We start from the raw sequence: 7,504 nt of genomic DNA on the forward strand, positions 1-7,504 counted from the left end.
TTGAGCCCCATGTTGGGCTCTATGCTGACAGCGTGGAGCCTGCTTGGGATTCTCCCTCTCTTTCTGCCCCTCCCCACCCCTGAAAAATAAATAAATAGACATTAGAAAAAATTTCCTTCTGAAGTTCTTCCTTAGTCTAATGCTGATAATTGACAATTATGGAGTACAGACATACCTCAGAGATATTGTGGGTTTTGTTCCAGGCCACTACAGTCAAGCAAATATAATAAAAGTGAGTCTAATGAATTTTTTGGTTTCCCAAGTGCATGTAAAAGTTAAATGTTAACTGACTGAGTGTGCAATAGCATTATATTTTAAAAAACAATGTTCAGGGGTGCCTGGGCGGCTGAGTTGGTTAGTCATCTGACTTGGGCTCAAGTCATGATCTCATGGTTCATGAGTTTGAGCCCTGAATCATCACTGCACTGACAGTGCAGAGCCGGCTTGGGATTCTTTCTCTTTCTGCCCTTCTTCCATTTGCTGTCTCTCTCTCTCTCTCTCTCTCAAAATAAAAAAGTTTTAAAAAAATGTTCAGGGACGCCTGGGTGGCTCAGTCGGTTAAGTGTCCGACTTCGACTCAGGTCATGATCTCACAGTTCATGGGTTCGAGCCCCACATTGGGCTCCATGCTGACAGTTCAGAGCCTGGAGCCTGCTTCAGATTCTGTGTCTCCCTCTCTCTCTGCCCCTCCCTCGCTCATGCTCTGTCTGTCTCTCAAAAATAAATACACATTAAAAAAATTTTTTTTAAATGTTCGTATCTTAATTTAAAAATGCTAACCATCATCTGTGCTTTCAGTGAGTCATGATCAGAGATTGCCATAACAAATATAATAATGAAAAAGTCTGAAGTATTGCAAGAATTACCAAAATGTGACACAGAAACACAGAGTAAGCAAATGCTGTTGAAAAAATGGAACTGATAGGCTTGCTCGACACAGGGTTGCCACAAACCTTCAATTTGTAGAAAATGCAACCTTTGTGAAGTGCAGTAAAGCACGATAAAATGAGGTGTCCCTGCACTTTGCTAAGGGCTTTACATAGGGAAGATATTATGGTCTTGAATGTGAGTGGGAAAAAGCTGAGGCTCAGAGTGGTAAGTAAATTGCTTCATATCACACAGGCCATAAGCAAAAGAGCCAGGTTTTAGATCTAGCTGCCGGATTCCAACTTCAGAGCACTTCACCATCATGCCACACTGGCTTCCCAGGGCTTCACTGATGATGATGATTGATTGATTGAATATTTCTATTTTTCTTCTGTGTATGAAATCTGACCTATTGGTGTATTTATTTTTGTTAAGAGCCTGCTTTTTTCTAGATGTCACTCAAATGAAGTCATAGGTGATTAATATGATCTCCCGCCAGGATTGTTTTGCACATAAGACTAAATTCAGTTGTCCCATCTCTTCACAACCATGAAGGCAACATGGCCATGGGGGTTCTGAATATTTTAAAAGTTAATGTAAAAAAGTTATGGCAAGGTTAGATGGTGGCCACAAGTGATACTTTTTCTGCAACACTGCCTACTCTCACTGGTTGAAGATGAATTGTTAAATGAAAACAATATTAGTGTTCTTGTGCCTTGTGTATTGCCTAATAGAACATTTTATCATTCTTAACATATCAGTGTGTCAATATCTTCCTCCTAAGGTATGGGGCATTTTGATTCTAAACACTTGAAAAATGGATGAGGACAAGCTTCACCCCAGGATGACTATATGGAATGATTTGGGTGTCCATATATATATATATATGTATTGCCTGTGACACACAGAATCTTCAGTTACAGTGCCAGCATCCCAGAGAGAATACCATGTTAGCATTGCCATTTATTGTAAATTCTCAAGGGATAGTTGTTCTCATCTAATAAGGCAGCTTGTTGAAAAGAGGGATAACACCTGATGTGTTTTGAAAAGGAATGAGGACAGGACAACATGTTGAAGTGTTTGGTCAAAAGAGACTGTCCTAGATGGACATAGGGTCAGAAGACAAGTGTAAGGCCAGGTTCTGTATTTCCCAGCCATGTTACCTTGGAGAAGTGATTTAATATCTCTAGTTTGTCTCAGTTTGCCAGTCTGAAAAAAGTTTGATATCTAATTTGGTGTAGATATGAAGCTCAAAATTAAGGAGCAAGTATAAAAGTTTTTTTTGTAAGCTTCAAAGTATTACATAACTATGAGGAATTGTTAACTGATTTACAGTATGGACTGGACTGCTAGAAGGCAAATCTCTGGGATCCCACAGTTAGATGGTGCATTTGGCACTTAGGGAATAGGTTAGGAATATTAGGGCCATAGGCAAATAAAAGAGAAGGTGGATAGAGAGGGAAGATAAAAACCTATGAATGGAGTTTGGAGGCTCCATATTATCCAAACTTAAATGTTACCTAGACCAACATTGAGGCAAGGTCTTCTCCCAAGAAACAGCCCCTTAAGAACCAAAAGCAGGGGGTGCCTGGCTGGCATAGTCAGTAGAGCATGCAACTCTTGATCTCAGGGTCCTGAATTCGAGCCCCACGTTGGGCGTGGAGCCTACTTTACAACAAAACAAAACAAAAACAAAAACAAAACAGGGTGGCAGCTCCAGGTGACTATGTACTGAGAGCATAAGAAATTGAATCCATGGCATTCTGTAGTCAAACCTGGCATAACTGCAGACCAGGCCCCATAATCTGGTAAACAGCAACATTATCTCTGTGCCTCTCAGAACCAGGCTAGACAGGCAGGAGTAGGGCCGGAAGGGCGAGGCCACATGCCTCCAAGTAAAACCTAATAGAAGAATCCAGATTAAAAACGAGTGATATCTCAGAGGTTCCAAATTTTCCCCTGCCTTCACCCCCTGGTCTGGTACTTTTATTCTCCAGAAATAATTGGAGTGGGCTGAATGATTCATGCTAAAAGGAGTAATACCTTGGTTTTTCCTTGTTATTAAAGCAGCAGAAACTGTCAAAGAAGGCTAAAAAGCAATAAACCTTAGCACAGTATTTCTGAGAGCTTTTGAAAAGTAATACACTCTCCCCTCCACCCACAGATTCTAAGGTAGGGCTCAAGAGGGACAGTCAGCTTCTACGACAGTGTTAATGGTTAAGGACCTTCTGCATCAAGATCATTTGAGGAGCTTGTTAAAATGTAGAATCCTGGGAGCACCTGGGTGGCTCAGTCAGTTAAGCATCTGACTGTAGTTAAGGTCACGATCTCACGGTTGGTGGGTTCAAGCCTCTGTGCTGAAAGCTCAGTGCCAGATGCCTGCTTTGGATTCTGTGTTCTCCCTCTTTCTCTGCCCTTCCCCTGCTTGTGCTCTGTCTCTCTCTGTCTCAAAAATAAATATTAAACTTTTTTAAAATGAGGAATCCTGTGTGCTACACCCCAGAATATTGATTGAGTAGGCTGCAAGTGAGGCCTAGAAGTCTACATTTTTTACCAGCTCTCACAGGTGTTCATACATATTACATGTAGAGAAGCTACAGTCCCAAGAGCTGTATTTGGGATATATGAAGGAAGCTTTGTGGTGGGGAGAGCAAGGTCAGGGAGCACAGCCTAAACCTGGCCTGTTTCACACCCCTCTCTCTCTGCTGCCTCTTTTTCATGAGAAAGTTCCTTCATTTTTTCCCCTCTACTTTCTAATTCCTATTCCTTGCCATGTACTCACACAGATATACTGCTGACTCCTGAGATTACTAAGGAAATTGCCAGAAAGATGACTCTGTTCCAACTCATATCTTGCCGATATCAAAACTGAGGCCCAGAGAGAAGAAACATGACTAAGATCACAGTAGTGGTTGATACCTGAAGTAATACTGACCCTTTTGACACTTAATCCAAAATCTTTTCAACTACTTCAGCCTGTCTCCTATCATTCAGCTGACAGAAGCTCTTTTCAGGTACTGGTAAAGTAGAAGTGTTTTGAAAGTACCTTCAAAATGGCCTCCTACAACATAGTCGTCAAAACCTTCCTTAGTTTCTTAGGTTAAACCTTCCTTAGTTTCTTAGGTTCCAAAGTTGTTTATTTTGGTTACCAGGCAACCACCTCTTTAGAATTCCATGAGTCTAGTCACTGAATTTGTAGATTCAGTGGGTGGTATCTTTGGCTATTTATTGAATTTCTTTTTGTAAACAACTTCGGGAAATTGCACTATATTTATTGATTGATGCCACAATGGATTTCTTGGTCATCCTTTGAAAATAAACCTCTAGGTCGGTACAGCTCAATATTTTCCCCCCTACTAGGCTTCATAAGGACTGCTGAGAAAAGGCAAACACATGAACATCCAGCTCCAGCATGCTTTAGATTACTAGGCTGACAGAACAAATAGTAAAGTAGAATGGGTCTGTCTTTGGGGCCTGTTCCCTTCCCCAATCATTGCCACTGGCACTCAATCTCCTTCATTCACATAGTTCAATTCCATCTCCCCTGCTCCCCAAATCCTAGCTAGATTATCAGCTGATGACACTATTTTTACAAAGGGACTCTTCAGATCCTGTATTTCTACTAGTAAAATCCCAGACCTCCAGAATACTGGTCTTCAGGAGTTCCCTTACAGAACTAATTTGTCCTGACAGTAGAGAAGATTTCTGGGCATAAGATTCTGTCTTACTGATCTGGGGCCATGCTATCCGGGTAGTTACCACCACTTGCTGACCAACCTGAGCACTCACTTCAGTGCCTAGACTTGAGCTGTGCTCAGACCCTGGGACTCTTTTTTTTTTTTTTTGAATGTTTTTATTTATTTCTAGGAGAGAGAGAGAGACAGCGTGAGCAGGGGAGGGTCAGAGAGAGAGGGAGATACAGACTCTGAAATAGGCTCCAGGCTCTGAGCTGGCAGTCAGCACAGAGCCCGACACGGGGCTCGAACCCATGAACCGCAAGATCATGACCTAAGCTAAAGTCGGATGCTTAACCGACTAAGCCACCCAGGCGCCCCCCTGGAACTCTTACAAAAGGGTGAAAAGACATGGTCTCTGAGATGAAAAGACTGAAAGACTTAAAAAATTAAACAGAATTGGGGCACCTGGGTGGCTCAGTCTGTTAAGCATCCAACTTCAACTCAGGTCATGATCTCACAGTTTGTGAGTTCAAGCCCTGTGCTGGCCTCTATGCTGACGGCTCTGAGCCTGCAGCCTGCTTCAGATTCTGTCTCCCTCTCTCTCTGCCCTCCCCTGCTCACACTCTGTCTCTCAAAAATAAATAAATGTTAACAAAAATTTTTTAAATTAAACAGAACTACCATGTGATCCAGCAATTCTACTACTTCTGGGTATATACCCAAAAGAATTGAAAGCAGGGGCTTTTATACAGGCATTTATACACCCATGTTCATAAGCAGTGCATTCACAATAGTAAATGTGGAAACAACCCCCAAATCCACCAGTAGATGAATGGATAAATAATATTCTATTGCATGCATGTAATAGAATGAAATTTGGATTCATGCTACATGTGGATGGACCTGAAAGACACACTGAAATAAGCAGACACAAAAGGACAAATACTGTATGATTCCACTTATATGAGGTGCCTAGAACAGTCAAATTTCTAGAGACGGAATGTTGAAGAGTGGCTTCCAGGGGCTGTGGTGGTTTTCAGTTTGGGTGATAAAAAAGTTCTGGAGAGGCACTCTGCGAACCAGCTGTGCGCCGAGCAGTGTAATGCAGCACCCACCCTGCGGGCCTGGCAGTTGCTTGGCATTAAAAATTTTGCTTTTTCCCGAAGGGCTCCTGGGGTGTGTTCTGGGGGGTGGGGGGCGGAGGGTGGGGAGAAGAAAACAAGTTCTGGAGATGGACAGTGGTGAGTGGTGGCGGTGGCACAACAGTGTGAGTGTATTTAACTATACACTTACAAATGGTTAAAAGGGGGGGTGCCTGGGCTGCTGTGTCCATTGGTTGTACAACTGTTGGTCTCTGCTTGGGCCTTTTTGTTTTTTAATTTTTTTTAATGTTTTATTTTATTTTTTGAGAGACAGAGAGACAGAGCATGAGCAGGGGAGGGGCAGAGAAAGAGAGGGAGACACAGAATCCAAAGTAGACTCCAGGCTCTGAGTTGTCAGCACAGAGCTGATGTGGGCCTTGAACCCACGGACATGATATCATGACCTGAGCTGAAGTCAGACACTCAACTATCGGACCCAAGCACCTCTGTGCTTGGGTCTTGATCTCCCAGTCATGGATTTGGGCCCTGCTCTGGGTGCGAAGACCACTTAAAATGGTTAAAATGGTAAATTTTATGTTGGTATATTTAAATTTGCCAATTTAAAAATTAAACAATTTAAAACAAATTAAACAATTTAAAAAACTGTTTAATTATAAAAGCTATGTTATTTCTGATAGAAATTCTGGACAAAGAAGAAAATGAAAACTACCCAAAATACAGGACACCTGGGTAGCTTAGTTGGTTAAGGGCCCACCTTGATTTCAGCTAAGGTCATGATCTCACAGTGGTGGGATCATGCCCCACAGGATCAAGCTGAGCCTGCTTGGGATACTCTCTCTCTCCCTCAGCCCCTCCCTTGCACGCACTTGTGTACCATTTCTCAAAATAAACAAACAACAACAACAAAAAAGACATTTAAAGCATAATGGTTCAGAGTACAGACCCTGGAATCTGATTGCAAAGATATAAATCCCAGTATTTAAAGTTGTTTGATCTTTAGCAAATCATTTCGTCTATCCAGGCCTTAATTTTCTTGTAAGGATTAAGAACTAGCTATTATTATTTACTTTCTTTGGTTTCTGTGCACAAAATACACTGAAATATCCCACAGGACCAGTGCAAAAGCAGTTAAAGCTATAGGAAGTTGCATGATTAATGACCAGCAAGACATAAGAACATTTGAAACTAAATAAAAAGGTTTGGTTGGGAAAGTCCTTGGGTGGTCTTATTGTGAGCAGTGGCAAACACAGGTTTTGTGGGCTTGAAAATCATGAATGTAAAATCAAATACAAGGCCTTGGTAAGGCCTTGAAGTTAATTTGATGAAAAATCCAATACTGGGTAGAACCCACAGCTTATGAAAAAGTGGGGAGCCTGTGTGGCTCAGTTGGTGGTGTCTGACTTCCGCTCAGGTCATGATCTTGCAGTTCATAGGTTCGATCCCCATATGGAACTCTGTGCTATCAGCATGGAGCCTGGAGCCTGCTTCGGATTCTGTATCTCCCTCTCTCTCTCTGCCCCTCCTCCCCCATTCGTGTTCTGTCTCTCTCTCTTTATCTCAAAAATAAATGTTAAAAAAAAAATTTTTTTTTAAACTTGACTTAAAATAAAAGTGGGGAAAAGGTGAAATGCCCTGGATGAGAGTGATCACGTTTGCCTAAATACAGCAACTTGACAGTGCGCTATGATTTCATTTGGCTATTTTTACACCTCTAGGGAATGAAGTTGAGGTCACACAGCTAATAAGACTGCAGGGCCCTAAAATGTAGGATAGTGTAGAAGATAAGGAAATGCCCTATAATTATTAAGGGGAGTGAATCAGCTAACAAATTGATAAAACTTGTCTTAGCCATTGAAA

The 7,504-nt window shown here is 41.8% G+C and overlaps 1 protein-coding gene across 1 annotated transcript in view; it reads right to left on the bottom strand.

Moving 5' to 3' along the window:
* Nucleotides 1-3,973, bottom strand: part of HEATR4 (HEAT repeat containing 4) — a 41,783-nt gene extending 37,810 nt beyond the window's left edge. The window contains exon 1 of the mRNA XM_039232287.1: nucleotides 3,914-3,973. The gene's annotated coding sequence lies outside the window, so the exon portion shown is untranslated. The remainder of the gene's footprint in view (nucleotides 1-3,913) is intronic.
* Between the last annotated feature and the right edge of the window lie 3,531 nt (nucleotides 3,974-7,504).

This window comes from Hyaena hyaena, unplaced genomic scaffold, assembly GCF_003009895.1.
Source record: "Hyaena hyaena isolate Hyena2069 unplaced genomic scaffold, ASM300989v1 scaffold_65, whole genome shotgun sequence".
NCBI classification, from domain to species: Eukaryota; Metazoa; Chordata; class Mammalia; order Carnivora; family Hyaenidae; genus Hyaena; species Hyaena hyaena.